This window comes from Acipenser ruthenus, chromosome 14 (assembly GCF_902713425.1).
Source record: "Acipenser ruthenus chromosome 14, fAciRut3.2 maternal haplotype, whole genome shotgun sequence".
NCBI lineage: Eukaryota > Metazoa > Chordata > Actinopteri > Acipenseriformes > Acipenseridae > Acipenser > Acipenser ruthenus.
In genome coordinates, this window is record NC_081202.1 from 13587486 (window position 1) to 13604072 (window position 16587).

A 16587-nucleotide genomic window follows, 5' to 3' on the forward strand; every position below is an offset into this window, starting at 1 on the left:
TTTTTGACTAACGTGATTTTAAGGCTCAAAACCGTTTTGTCAAAAAGAAAACGTTTCAAAGATAGTGTATCCCTGAAACACACTACAGCTATTACTTAAGGACATGTCAATCTGAAATAACCATCCTCACTAAATCTACTGCATAGTCTTAACGCGTCCCTGATTTTTTTTCTCATTTGTTTTCTAAAAAAAAATGTGTTTTGTATATTGAAATATGGGAATAACAATCTAAAAGTAAACGTGCTGAGTGACTAAGCCTGCTTTCAGAAACACAATGCTACATCTCTTCCAGCCGTTCCTCACTGTTGAGGGCTTATGAGGTACTGTAGCAACCAATAAAAGACCTAGGCTAGGAACCAGCCTGCATTCATGGCTCAGGATGGCTGTTCATAACAAACACAAAGACGGCTTCTGTCTGCCCTTTGCTGTTATGCAGATGTAATCTGACGTTATTTCTAAGAGTAATTCTTTCTGCAGAAGTTTCTAACAGGCCATTGAATTGTCCTTCATTTTGTTTGTAAGCCAGACACATTTCAAATGTTAAGACTTCAAAACAGTGAAGAATTGTTTTGCTCAAGCCCGTGGTAATGGGGACATCAGGGGTGTTGAACAACATTCCACCTTTTTCCCCATTAGCAAAAAACAAATGATTCAAACAATCTATGTGTTGAATGGTTGCTACAACAGAATTGATACTAATTGGACGGGGGCCTCCCGAGTGGCGCATCCAGTAAAGGCTTTCTTTGTGGAGTGCAGGATGCGCCCTACAGCCTGGAGATCACAGGTTAGTGTTAGGGTTCGCTGTGGATCCACAGTGCAAAAAATTATGGCTTCGCAGGAACACGTTTCGGAGGACACGTGTTTCAGCCTCCGTTTCCCGAGTTGGGGAGAAAACTGGGGTAAAAATCATTGGAAACTACTAAATTAAATATCACCTGTAAATATCTTCTACTGACTGAAACGTCAGCTTTTTCCTAATTATTTCTGTATGTATTTTTTATTCAAATGGTAGAAAAGCAGTACAATTGTATTTAATCTATATCAGTTTCTTTAGTTGCCTTGTCATGTGGTTATTATGGCGTTTATGAAAGCATACTGCATACTGACAGTGTGGATGTTCCATGTCGTGGCTGACCACCTCCAACACAGTGTTCCCAACCTATGAAGAATCTGAACTGACAAGACAAGACAATAGCTGAACTCTGTTAGCATTCCCAAGCTTGCTGATAATGAGGTCATTTAAATGTTGTTCGATTTTTTTTAATATATAAATTATGCAATACATTTAACAAAATGTGGTATCATTACAATGATGTGCAAATGCTAATAGCTGCAGAGGTCATTTCAAATGAATTTATATTGACCACACCAGCAGGATTTTGCATGGATTTAGTCACAGACATATTAAATGGTACAAAAGTATACCCTCATAAAGTTAAATGTGATATATTGTGGTTTAAAGATATTAAAGTGCAGTAAAGCTGTCATAGTGATATTTTGGTAAGCAGATTATCATTCTAAATCACAGATAAAGATGAACTTTTTTTTTTATAATTACAAAACACTTTGCACTCAATTCATAGTTTTAGCTCATTATTCAGAAAGGAGACATCCACAAAGATTTGCAATGACCAATTCATTTTTGTATTTGACAGATGCCCATGCCTGTGAATCAACATAATATACTCGATAGCCACCCCATGTGTTGGCTGAACTGAGATGTAATGATTACACCGTGTAACAAAATATATATTTTTTTGGTTGCTGGGTAGTAAGTGTTATTTCCTAATTGCTTATGCCTCAAAAGTATAGAAAATGGCTATTATTCCCCACAAACTTTGCTTTTGTGACCAGGACAGTAATATTTTGAAATGTACCTATTTTCCAGAACATTCCAGATAGATTCAGTGCTAAGTAAACTTGGAGTAACTTCTAGAACTTTCTAGAACTTTCCAGTAATATAAATAGTAGTATAAATACAGGGGCCTTAGCCCACCAGTTCAGTTTAGTTCCAGCTGCCTAAGTGGATACATATCTGCATTTTTCTGAGATGGCATCAAGGTCATAGGAGACTTCAAAATGGTGGCATTCCTGATGGGTCTCCAAGGTGGTTTTACCAAGTTTCCCTGCTATCTTTGCCTTTGGGACAGCAGGGACACCAAGGCGCACTACCACAGGCGGGATTGGCCACAGCGGACCGAGTTCTCTGTGGGGAGGAACAACGTCAAGTGGGAGCCACTGGTGGACCCCCGGAAGGTGCTGATGCCACCACTGCACATCAAATTGGGCCTTATGAAACAATTTGTCAGATCTCTAGATAAGGAGTCGGCAGCCTTCAAGTACCTTCAAGACTTCTTCCCTAAGCTGTCTGAGGCAAAGGTCAAAGCCGGTGTCTTCGTCGGACCACAGATAAAGAAGATCCTGGAGTGCAATGAATTCCCCAAGAAGCTCACTAGTAAGGCGAAAGCGGCTTGGAACAGCTTTGTCACAGTGGTTCGGGGCTTCCTGGGCAATCACAAGGCCGAAAACTATGTGGAGCTGGTTGAGACTCTGGTGAAGAACTACGGCACAATGGGCTGTAGGATGTCCCTCAAAGTCCGTATCCTTGATGCTCATCTTGATAAATTCAAGGAGAACATGGGAGCGTACTCGGAGGAGCAAGGCGAGCGCTTCCACCAGGATATACTGGACTTTGAATGCCGCTACCAAGGACAGTATAACGAGAACATGATGGGAGACTACATTTGGGGGCTGATTCGTGAAAGTGATTTACAGTATAATCGCAAATCTCGAAAAACTACTCACTTCTAAATCTTTTGTAGTCATTTTTGTATTACTTTAGTATAAATACATGTTAATTTGGATTCATATGTTGTTTTTTTCTGACTTTATGTGAACGAAAAGACACAAATTCGCCGGTTTTCTCATTGGAAATAGGTACATTTCAAAATATCACTGTCCTGGTCACAAAAGCAAAGTTTGTGGGGAATAATAGCCATTTTCTATACTTTTGAGGCATAAGCAATTAGGAAATAACACTTACTACCCAGGAACAAAAATGGTGTTACATAGTGTTACCGATTGATGACAGCTATAGAAAGCGACCAGGACAAATGGCACTCTAGGCCACGTTCTCCCGCCCCATGCGCTGGCTGAACGGTAATGACTATTGATTGATGACAGCTCATAGCCAGCGGCAGGACAAGTGGCACACTAGTGGCTCCCTGGACAAGGCATGCTGCAAGGTGGAGGCAGGGGAGGAGGAGGACCAAACATCCGAATGACAAGGAGGCATAGGTGATAGGCCGTATATAGGAACAGTTTGATTACGTATGTGATTAGAGGGATGATCCTCTTTCAGAAACACAAGTTTCCAATTAATTTATGGTGGAATTAGCCTACTTATAATTCATTAATATTGTTATTACACATTTGAAATTTGAAATGCAAATGCGTGTGTGTTTGTCCCTATGGCCACATTTGTTAAATTTGCTTTTGCAATAGAAGGAATGTTGTATTGGTTAACTATTCCTTGCTGAATTGTTTTTTGGTTTTATTTTTGTTGATAAGTATTATGTTATGTTTAATTGTTATTAGTAATTTTCTATGGAAAACATTGAAAACAGGCATCATTACTGAAATGTGAAGGGCAGGCGTGATCTCTGTTAGGTTTATTGTATTTTTACATGGACTTGGGTTTATGAGAAATAAAAAAAAGAGAAAATTGAAAATTTGTATTCATAACCACCCAGTCATAAAACCTTTGTAAAGCAAGTAGGTACAGTAACTGTTTTGTCAAACTGTCAAAACTTTGTCAAAATGTTTGTCTGTTTATGCATATTATGGACACCCTTTAAAAAAAGCAGCATTTAGAAAAGCATTTAGATCCATCCATCCACTCAAAAGTGCTCAGTACCAATAAAGCAGCAGTCATGATGTATTGGCATTAAGGGAGTGTTTCTACCTATTTACCCTTTGCGAACTTTTCAACAGTTCTATAATTTTCAATATTTATTCTATGGTTATAGTACCATGGGGAAACATATCTCGTCACTGGCCAGAACTGTCAAAGGGCAAATGACAGATGAAAGGAAAAGCCCCCCTAATCTTTTTTAAAGATGCGTTTGTAACCAGCCAACCGTTCAACAAGCACTGGCATCTAGTCATATACTAGTCTATTACAGACCTCTGGGTAACCAAATCTCATGATTTACTGTACAGTGTTAGAAAAAGACACCAGAGAAAAAGATTCTAACTTCTTTTCAAAATGCTGTGAATTTTGTGTGTTATTCGGGGGGGCATGAACGAGGGCTCCTTCCGCTACTTCCCTTCTACCAATAACATCTGCTAATCCCCTATTTAAACCACAAGCCTTGAGTTTGCTCTCTGTCTTGCTCTCCACCTCCACCTCTGCAACTGCGCCCTCCTCTGCAACGGTCTCCAACTTGGGGGTAAGTGAAGCTTACTTCCCAACCTTAGAAGCACAGCCGCCACTAGATTCGTCATCCACGAGGAAGGTTCACCACGAGTCAAGTAGGACCCCTGGCCAAATTTAACCATCACTGTCATCTTTCCATTCTCACCTCTAGATCCCCCTTGGGGAAAATATCAGTTGCTTCCCAGCCTTGGAGACTGACCGGTTCAGTCTCACCTCTGCGAAGGCGGCTGTCCATGAGCCAAGGGGAATCTCCTTACTTCTCTCTAAGTTATAAGCACATATCTTCTATTATCAATTCCTGAAGTCTCTTCCTCTACGCAGCCCTCGATCATGTCTAGTGAATGTCGGATGCTTAGCCGCACACTTTTTCCAGATCAGTTGCTCTCCAGTTTTACTTTGATCCATCAAAGATACTAGACACATGCTGAAAAAACAGTCAAGAGTTACCCAGGATGCATATTCCTGCATTAAAAATCTTCCATCTTCAAAGTGCCTTTTGGTCATATCATCTTTTTTAAGGGAGCCCCATGGCATGTGAAGATTGACTTCTGAATTCATTAGTCTGATATTTCCACTACTTCTTTAAACTTAAGGACTGTGATGATGATATTATTCATATGATTCACAGATCTATACTTCCTGCTTTGTAGACAATAAGCATTTTGCCTGTGGTAAAAGCCTCAAAATACATTTTTAGCTTTTTCTGAATATGAGATTTTTTTTTTTTTTACCTGTAGCTTTTTTTTTTTTTTTTTTTTTTTTGTTACCTTTTTTACACAACAACATTTCCCATCTGGTCATTAAAGCCTACTGCTTTAAAGAACATAGAACATATTTTAGATGCTAATGTAATTTAAAAACTACAGAATGGCCTATCACATAGTGTCTGATGCATTGTTCCAAGTGTATGCTGGTGTGTTTTGGTGGATAAACCATTATAAGCACGGCCGGTGTTTGTCACAATATGTTGCACACATCGGAGGGCTTGATCCTTTACGACCCGCTTGTGGACCGTGTTGGGGTTTCCGGTGGTGGTTTTCTGCAAATGTTGCAATTCCAGAAACACTTGATGGTGTTTTGATGGACACGGTTGTCAAAGCAGCCTCTGTGTTGAGGGATGTCGGTTTTTCACGGGTTTCACGACAACCATGGCCCCCTGTGAAGTTGCATTCTTGGACTTTCCCATTATTGTTGCATGGTAGTTCCTCACACAGTTTATATAATGTAGGTCTAGAGGATCACATGATGTGACAACCGTGACCACATATATTTCAATATAAAACAGACTTTCTAATTTACTTTTAATTTCATTTTGGCAGACTTTGTGGATACCTTTTCTTGAGCAAGATGCAGTCCACAAAGCGTGACTGCTTTAGATAAGTTTCTAGGAGTCTCAAGAAACATTGTATATAGACCTCCTCATTGAAATGCCAATCCAATAGCCTGCTCTCTGAACTGAAGATCTATTGTAATCATAGCTGAGTTCCTGAGTTGTTTATAAACTGGGCAGAGTTCCAAATAAGTCTCTCAGTAACGCACTCATTAGATTTTAAAATACGAATATTCCCACCACTCATACTCTTCCTACAGATCAAATATATATATATATATATATATATATATATATATATATATATATATATATATATATATATATATTATTGCACTGTAGTTCCTAAAAGTCTTTGATACAAAAGGTTCTCAGCCAAAACAGAATCCTAGAAAGTCAAGCATTTCAGCCATTTTTGTACGTTGATAAGCCAAGCATAACATTCAAGATTTGCATTCTTAGCGATGAAAGAAAAAAGTGTTTATACAGAATCTTATGCCTACTGTACTGCAAATGGACTTTCAAATGGTTCCCAAATAAGATGGTGCTCATATAATTTTTGACCACTGTTGGACTGAACTGAACTTGGATATGAAAAGCTTCCTGTACTATTAAAATGCAGTTCAAGATTTCAAAATGAAGTTCTTTCACACCAAGTAAAAAAAAAAAAAAATCATGTTTTTATCTCACCACTACCTCTAATCCTGTTTACCAGACATAAGTAATTTTAACAAACTCTGTACACATTGCAGCTGGGAAGGAGATGAGATCAAAGGGAAAGTCAATCAAAGCTAAAGAATATTGTATTGATTGCGGCAGCTTCTATTATTGTATTGATGCAGTTTATTGTCAGATTGCCTGCACATCTGCTGTATCTCATGGCATCATTAATCAATAATTCACAACTCTGCAGTTAATATTTTATGAGCAAGACTGTTGTGGTCAATCATTAATGAATTGCTAAGCAGCTAGGTAGAAAACCAGAATGGAATGGTATATACAGATCAGTAGGATCTATAGTACTGAAAAGGTGTAAGTACGTACAATGCTTGGCAAAGGCTGTACGGTTCAGAGATCAGATATGGAGATACAGTGTACAGAAGATAAACCATTTCTCCTTAGGGTATAACATCTTCTGAAACAATTGCTCCAGATTAGCGGTAACAAATTATTTAACAGCTTTTTTATTACATTGCATCAGAATGAACCAGTTTAGGTAGGCCTTTTGGGTCTATCAACGCAGTTTTTCAGGCGTCACCACCAACCATTCTGACACAGTGTGTCTGTGTAAAATGAAGACACTGTTTAAAAGTGATTTTTGGACATGGGACTGGCTTTTTTATCACTAAGGACCTCTCTATTTATATTGGTTCAACATTTCCATTATTTTATATTTTAAACATGGGATATTACACTGCATCAGTGAATAACTACATATCCTTTTTAAATTAAGCAATTCATGGTCCAGCACACATTAATGAAAGCTGTTAAATTATCTTAATTAAAAATAATTTTGTTAATCAATAGCTCATTCTTTTAATTCAATGTATGGTTTAATTATTTACTGATTGACATCTACTGAACTTTGCTAGTTCATGTTTTACATTGCTCTAAATGTTGGCTCCTAATGGCCTTATAGCTGCTTTTAAAAAGTACTACATAAAAAAAAACACAAAAAAAACAACTACAACCATGATAAAGGTAGCTGGTTGTTTTAGGAACTGTATGCAGAGTTGTGATTCAATAATTGCATGTTTTTTTCTGTTATCTGGTACTTTTTAAAACCACAATAAGGATAGTATTTTTAATCCTGGGGTAAGTAAGAACAATGGGCAAATACCTTCAACTTACTTTTGGATTTTCTCCTACCTGGTTTTCTCAAGTCTCAAGTCCCAAAAACCTGAGACTTAGCGAACATATTACCGGTATATACACCATTTCTTCAATAGAACGATAAAAACAGCCTTTCCACTGAAATGTCAGTAAGCTCATTTTATATTTGGTATTTTTTCAATTATTGCATAGACTGATGTTTTCCCTAGAAGAACAACCTCTTATCTGTGCTTTATTGCTTAGGCACACCCACTAGTAGCATGACACCCTGTGACAGGGTTGGCTAATGTGACGTCAGGCCAGAAAGCAGGAACAAACAGAAACAAAGTACAGCGGCACCATTTATTTTCTTTAAACAACAAAAATAAAATAAAAATAACAGTTTTAACAAACAGAAAACTCCTCTCACAGAGCAAAACAAAGTTTTAAACAAAAAACAAGTCACAAACACAAAAAATCCTAAGGTCAGGCTGGGCAACTACCTTCACTGATCCTTAAGTTGTTTCTTTTCTCCTTTTTCCAATTCGTCTTCTCCCACTGTCCTGTTCTCTCCTCCGAACACCCACCACGAACAGGGAGAGCTGTAGGCTTTTTAAACAGGTGACAAAACCTAAATACTGCACTCTCTGTGTGTCATTTCGGGGCCTTCCACAGCATGCTTCTTGTCATAAACTTCACTGATATTTATCTCTCAATATACCAAAACACATTCACAGCTAGACAAAAATACTTTACAGACTTACTTTGCAGAGGTGCAACAGACATTTGTTTTCCTTTGCAAGGTCTGGAGTTTAATGGGTCACATGGGTCAACTTGTGGGCACAACCTTCAGGTGGCTTAACAGTGATGACTTGTCACCTTTTTCCATGTACCACTCGGATAGCTAACTACCATTTTCCAGTCAGTGTTTCCTACAATTAAATACCAACCATGGAAATACCAACAAGTCCTCTGCATCATACCTTCATATGGCACATTACAGTTTATAGCCTTCTCTCCTTCTCTCATTCTGAAGGATCCTCCACTGACACGCCTCACCAAGAGTCTCCACCTGTAGTACAGTGAGCTCAATAATGATCAAAGAGCTACTTTTTGGGGGAATTCAGGACCTCAAAAGATCATAGTGAAAGCAGGAAACAGAAGCCACTTACAGATGCCCTTTACCTCTTTGTCCCTTTCAGCTGCCTGGCAAAGCTTATCTTTCTGATTGCTGGATCATGATCTTTGCAAACTTTTTTTTTAACAAAGGGAACATGTTACCTTTATAATCCTTGCAATTTGTATTATCTGGTTTCCTTGTCTTGACTAGTTTTCTCAGAACCTAGTCTAGATGTCAGTGATATCTGCTACTACTAATACTGTAATGCAGTTAATAGGGTAGTCATTAATGTGATACTTGTTTCATTTTGGGCTCTCCATAGACGTAACTGGATGAATCATCTCTGTGACAAATGTTAAGCTTCATGAGAAAAAGAATGTCCACACCATTGCACCCTAACACTGTAAAAATCTTTGACAATTACAGTAATGCTGCGTTTACACTTACCAGTCTGACTAAAGATTTTTGTAAGTTAAAGTTTCCAAACCCGACTTTGGTCCTGTATGCACACACATGCTACCTCATCCAAAGTGTGTGACCTAAGGCGTCATATCTCCATGGCAGCCTCATTACACACCGTTTGTATATGGGTGCATAGAGATTCTCTCTGTTTTAAATTATTAGAACATGTCAATTTTACTGTCCTTATTTGAACAACAACAAGACATACAATCTGTCCCCAGGCTTGCCCTTTGCTTTATTGTGCCACATCTTCCTTACAATCTCCTCCCTCCACTGCTAATGTAGCCAATAACATCTCTTTTTGGTAAACCTTACAACTTGTGATTTAATGAGGGTCACTTATATTACAGATGAATACATAACAGGATGTTCTTTCATTTCTTCTAGTATTCTCTAAAATGAAACTTGTTCTTATTAAGAAATACAACATCTGTATGCTCTTATATTTGTGGATAGGGTATTACAGTATGTGTTTGGAATAAAGGACACCAAATATACATTATGTATTGCCCTGACAGAAAAATTTTCCATGCAGTAAAACAGTTTTCAACTCCTGCCTCCAGAGTAAATGGACTATAGTGGGAAGCATATGCAGGGGCGTGTTATATAGTGTTGCCACGTATAATGATTGTGTGAATGGGCCCTTAAGCCAAAACAGCATAAGAAAAGCAGTCAGGGAGAAAAAAAAAAACTCAACGAGCTGAATCCAACCAAATAAATAAATCAATTTGTTATCAGCAACAACTTTAAAATCTAATGACATTTTTTTTTCTAATCAATGCAGAACATTCTCTGCATTTGTAGATAACACAATAAGTGGCCTGTTTCTGAATAGATGATGACCTCTGGCTCTTGCTTTTGTGACTCTCCACTCAGGTTTCAAGTTATTGCATACCCGGTGGTCTAATTTGTTAAGTAACCTGGGAATGATTGATTGCGATTCTGTGATTAGTTTAGGATCCTTTCATGAAGTATAATTAGGGTGTAGCAATAGGGTCTGGCAAGTGTACAAGACAATAATATGACCCCTGTGGAGATGATCACCAGGACAGAATAACAAGATCAATAACCATTGGGAGTCATATTATTGCTGATTTCCTTCCCTTTTATATATTCACTATTAATAAATGTACTGTATGTGTATGGGATAAAATGGTCAGATATGTATTTAGAATTAACAACAAAATGACCTTTATAAATACAGCCTAATTACATCCTTGTAGTGTATGCCCTAAAAACAGTTTGTCCACATGACTGTCTCGTATAACCCAAGAGTGGGGTGTGTGTTTGTTCTGAAAAGCTGCTTCTCACCAGGATATTCTGATTGCTCTACAGATGGATTCTCTGTATGAGGTGGAAGTCTGAAATCAACACACACTAGCTTCTTAAACAGAGGAGCCAGTAGGGGACTTTGATTTGCAAAGTGATGGCTCTATAGGGGTGTGACTGTGTTTCTTTTACATGAAATCCGAGACCCAAGTTAATGGGAAAATGTAGATCTTTTAGCCTCCCTCTGTATGTGGTAAGCTTAATAGAGAGTACGAGAGTACAAAAGAATTTGTTCCGAGTGTCGCTGTCCCTGACAGGACTGAGCTGGTCTCTTTGGCTTACATACTAGCTATAAGGCACAAAGGATCCATTATCCTGCAAGCCAACATTCCAGTAGTGTACAGCATGAGAGTGCTCTCTTTGGCTTAAAAGCAGGCTAAACTGTAAACACAGCGTATAGAAACCTTAAGCAAAGAGGAACAATGTGAACAACCACAAAACAGCTTGCAGTGAACAATAATGTAAGAGAACAATAAAAACTACTGGAAGTAAGGAAGTAATTTACCAGGCAAAGAGGTCTATTTATTGAACCTACATTGAGACATTTTGCATGAAATAATTGGACAGTGATATTTTACATCCTGAAACACAGGAATTCTTTCTTTGTTTTGCAAACCACAAAAAGTGCTTGTCATTTTTCTACATACATTAGAACCACACACATTCACATTTCTCAAAATGTTCTTTTGATTACATTTGCACAAAATTGTAAACCCAAATCTAATTTTTCTAGACTAGAGTTGAGTTCTAATAGTTCTCATATTTGTACCAGTTTAAAAACAAGCACTCTGATAATAATGTTGACTTTGTTTTAAAACCCTAAGGATAAAACCTAATCATTTTGTAAAAATATGGAAACGTTTTTATAAAAATATATGTCCAATAGAATAAACAATATATGTGTGTCCCAGTTAGGGGACTGCTGATATATTTTATAGGATTAGGGTACAATGCAATTGTATTCACGTGGCTCAACTATTACCATCCTTCTCATGATCATCATTAAGCAGTGAAATTGCTTGTGTTACTGTATTGTTCTCACTGTTTTACTGCTAATTAAATTAAACTGGGTTGACCACCTTCCAATAAGAACGGACAACAAAAGTATAAAAATAAGCTAGTGTGCCAACTAATGGACAATGTAGATAAGTAGAATAGTATAGACACAGCAAGATTTATAGAAAGAGTAGAATATATTGAGATTGGTTTTACCTTTACAGTACAGGAATACCATTATTTTGTTACCCTCAGTGGATTTTGTTCCCCCAAGGCATTTGTGTGTTTTAAATGTGACTTGGATTTGGCCTTAGATACACGAAGGACAATTGCAATGATTTCATGCCATTTTACTTCTAACTATATAAACGTTAAATGTAAACTATTATGCAATCAAGTTACAGTAATCTAATTAAGCTGATAATGAAACCTAAGTATAGACCTACATTACAACAAAGCCTAATTAAAACTTCAAAACAAGTCTTTTTAACTGTTAACCAATGTCACATTAATGATTTCAATATTTTTACAAAATTACAAAAACATAAACACACATTTATAAAGAAACATAAGCACAATGCAAAGACAAAAAAGCATAGAAAGTTCATTACAAATATGCACAAATAAATAAATCAAAATCACCAGCAAAGATACAAGCACTACTCTGCCTTACCCTTGCCACCAAAATTTTGCAAAAGGCAGTATGTGTGTTATTAAAAATAATACACTAACATTTCATTGCTGTAAAGTACTGGTATATAAACTGTCGGCATTATTTGGTTATTATAATTTCACTCTTTAACTTCAAAAATGATATATAACACAATTTCTCCAGAATATGGCATTTACAACACACGGATACAAATAACTGTTTACACAACAAACATAAAGAATGCTGTGCTACTGCAGCAAGCTGGTCTGTACTGTAAAACCTTAATATTTTTCTAAGTCTAATTGTAGGAGGGGCGCAAGTTTCCTCATCGTCCAATAAGACATTAGATACTCCAGCAAGATTGATTGTTGTTGCTAGGATACAGAAGCATCCTTTAGATAGGCGCAAGCCTTGATCTGGGTGCCTTTGTCACTTTCCTCTCTATCCACTGTGAAGCTCATGCGAGAGGTTGCAGAGCTCTGATTTACGCGCCTACCTCAGCAAGGGTTTCAAAATGAAACTGCTAAACTGAGCACATATATGGTGTACAGAATAAAAGAACAGCTTGTGGATAAAAAGAAACAAAGACAAGGTAGTCTATTGTATTGCACGTCCTGAAAATGAGCAGCTATTTTTTTTTTTTTTTTTTTTATATATATAAAGAAGAAATGTATTAGCTTGAGTAAATGAAGAGCTTCGTGGAAGCGCACGAGAAGTGTTGAGCTAGAAGGAATATAAAGAAAAAGCAGTGCATTGAATAAAGATAACCTGGAATAATAATCTACCGTTACCTGAAAACATAACTTCATTAAACAGGTAAACACGGATTGATATTATACAAGACATTTAAATACACTCCATTTGGAAATCGTAGAAGCAAATAAATGCGTATTTTTTCATGGAATTGAATAATGCGTTAAAACTACTCATGGCCGAATGACCTACTGACACTGCAAACGATTACAAAACGTAATTAAACAGGTAGAATACTGAGGCTACCGCGTTTGCTAAACTATGCTTTTTTTTCTAGAAGCAAGGATGTATTATACTGAAATATTCTAATGTCAGTGATTCTGGTAAGTTAACTGGGCGTATTTATAACCTATTCGAGGGAAGTTTTTAAAATAATAATATACAGTGCGTGCCCCGCTACCAAAATGCATTTGTTAAGATGATGTTTTCTGGGATGTTTTACAATCTTGTCCCACGCGCGGAGACCAAAGTGCTCTTTCACTTGAAAGTCAGTAACTCTGGGGGCAGTGACCTGTATCTGGACTACTATTGAACCTGATGTTACATTGGAGATGAGTTGGTATATTGTATAGGTGCATTTTGTATCTCTGGAATACATCTGTTCTACTGATAGAATAAAATAATGATGTACTGATTTAGATTGTATAGCATGGTTACTGCAGAGGTAAAATGGCAAATCATTAAAATAATTCTACAGAAAATGTGCTCCAAGTCATGTTAACCCTGTTAATGAGATCCGTGTACAGCATTTAAAAGTATGCAACATATTTGCATAATAGCGTCTGTGGTCTGAACTGAACTGAACACAGGGTCTAGCACTTCCAAAGGTATTTAGTCCTTTGTTACTTTGTAAGTTATTTGACCAGTTTGTCTGTTCTTGTTGAAACAAGAAATGCAAATAGAGTGATCTATGCCTGGATTAATATGGTATTGTATGCAATAAACATAACTAGACCCAGCAATCCAGTCACCTTCATATTCAATTGCAGTATCTAAATTGATTAATCACTTAATACAAAAATCACAGACAAACAAAAACAGTTGTATAATGAATCAAATAGGCAAAGTCACTATTTTAGGCTTGTGTAGAATATGTATTGTATTTTAAAAGATAACTGTAATGCAAATGGTGTGTAATTTGAATGCATGAACAAACATCAATTACTTGTCAAAAAATAAAAAAATAAAAAAATAATAAATATGGTTAAGCAGGATATTCTAGACATTGGTCAAAACCATAATTGCTTTTACTCTGTTTTCTCTCAGTATCATAGAACAATTTCTGGGTGTAACCTGCTTTGGATTGGAAAGATTAAAAAAAAGGAACTGGGAGACTCTCTCTGCATAAGAACATAAAAAATGAGTATGTGGTAAGTGTCACAATTCTGTAATTAATTAGCATACCTTATTTAAGAGATTTTTTTAACAGAGGTTCACAGAAACCTAAATGAAAGAGTACATCATTGATTTAAACAGGAACTACATGTATTTGTTTTTATATATAAGTCTGGCCCATATCTAGTGTCAGTGTCAGTAAGATATACATGGTATGCAGGTAATTATTTTATTTTGAATCATTAAAATACTAAAAACAGACGCACTGTGGCAAAACTAAATTAATTTACATACACAATTAAAACATACAACTCATTATTTTAGGATCTATAAAAAAACTAAATAATACACACCCTGAAATGTTCAGATTAAGATTAACCTGTGGTGTCACCTTTAATTTGGTCATAGCTAATTAGATACTAATATATAAAGGGAGCATGTGTTTGAATCAAAATATTGGAGGTATGCATAGGTTTTTGACGGCATGACAACTACTTGTTATTGTTTATATTCAAATCCATGATTTATTCTTTCATGATGTAATGGTGTTCTATATATTGTGACATCATTTTTACTTTTATCTTTAAATCTGTATTAATTCTAATTAACATTATTTTATATAAACTTGTATTTATATTATAATGCAATGCTGGCTCTGAGGGTCAGCCTTGATTTGGCCTTCCCAGCGCATCAGCATGCACAACTTTTGAATGAATTTTGTTTATTTATTTAAATGTTATATACAGTATTTATTGGTGTTAATTAATTCATTCTTTTCTGTTGAGTCCCACTGGCATAATCGTGTTCAGTCTATTTATCCATTTACTTTCTTTTATTCTTCTATATGCTGCATTGTCTAATTTTAGCTGTTCTAATACTACAAATTTTACATCATTTATGTAATGTCCTTGACTGGTAAAATGCTGTACTATTGGTTCCCTAATTTTCTTATTTCTAATTAATGAAAGGTGGTTCTGAATTCTTTTATATAAAGTTGTTCCAGTCTCTCCAACATATTTTATTTCATCACATTTTTCACAGGCTATTCCATAAACAACATTGCTATTTTTACAGTAGGTAATAGTTTTTAGTGGATATATATTTTAGTGGATGTATTTGCAGAACCTATTCTGTCAATTATTGTTTTATGTTTAATGTGAACTAAAATATCACCTAAATTAGCTTCTCTTTTGAATGCTACAACTGGGGCCTTAAGAAATACTTTTTTTCAATTTTTCTAAATTATGTAGAATCCGCAAATGTTTCCAAACTATCTTAGAAATATTAGGCAAAAGTTTAGAGTAAGTCATTACTAATGGAACTCTTTTTACCTTTTTATCTCTATTTTTATAATCTAGTAGATCATCTCTTTTTAGTTTATCCGCTTTTCTTAACTCCGTCTCTATAATTCTTTCTTTGTATCCTCTTTTTAAGATGTGTTTTTAATATATTTCTTTGTTTTACACAGTCACTTTCTTTTGAGCATATTCTTTGTATTCTTATTCCTAGACCCTTTGGGATTGAACTTTCAGTGTGTATTGGATGTGCAGAGGACATGTGTAAATACTGGTGCATGTCAGTAGGTTTACAGAAGAGGTCAGTCTCAATTGAACCTTCTTCAAGTTTTACTATGGTATCTAAAATTTCTATTTATTTTCTTGTCCATCGAAGGTCCACCTTAATATTACTGTGTATTTCATTTGCCATTTTATGAAACTGGAAAAGAGATTCTTCTCCATGTGTCCAAACCCCCAAAATATCATCTACAAACCGAATGTATTCTAAAGGTTCTCTTTCCGATTTTCTAAGTAATTGTTCTTCCCATTTCCCCATGTATGTACTGGCAAAATGCATTCCTAATTTAGATCCTATTGCTGTACCTCGTTTTGTTTTTTTAATTCTTATCAACAAATGTAAAATAACTGTTTTCTAAAACGACATTGATCATGTTCAGGACCTCTGCTGTTGGTATTGATTTATCTAGTCTATTATCTAGTGCTTTTTGACAAGCTTCTAAAGTTTCTTTACGAGGGACACATGGGTACAAGGATTTTACATCCATGCAAAATAAAATTGTATTCTCTGGAAGGTTGTGCTTTAGTGATTCAAGTGTTTTTAAAAATTGTGTTGTATCCTTAACATAGCTTGGTAATTTCTCAACGTTTGACCTAAGTTGTGTTTCTGCTATTTCAGCTATTATGTGTGTTGGATTATCAATCGTGCTGACTATCATTCGCATAGGGTGATTTTCTTTGTGCATTTTAGGATTTCCTCTTGCTAGGCCTGTTCTTGCATTATGTGGCTGCATGTATTTCTTTTAATTCTTTTGATATAATGCCTTTATTGTATAGTCTCTCTGC

The 16587-nt window shown here is 36.1% G+C and overlaps 1 protein-coding gene across 9 annotated transcripts in view; it reads left to right on the plus strand.

Annotated features, from left to right (window-relative positions):
- The first annotated feature begins 643 nt into the window (after window positions 1–643).
- Window positions 644–16587, plus strand: part of LOC117419755 (metabotropic glutamate receptor 3-like) — a 46970-nt gene continuing 31026 nt past the window's right edge. Inside the window, exons 1-4 of one of the 9 annotated variants that reach the window (XM_058985894.1) lie at window positions 12578–12955; window positions 13170–13215; window positions 14159–14262; window positions 15737–15823. The gene's annotated coding sequence lies outside the window, so the exon portion shown is untranslated. Of the gene's footprint in view, window positions 785–12577; window positions 12956–13169; window positions 13216–14158; window positions 14263–15736; window positions 15861–16587 lie in introns of those variants that run through there. The other 8 variants (XM_058985896.1, XM_034032807.3, XM_058985892.1 and 5 more) reach the window with 8 other exon arrangements.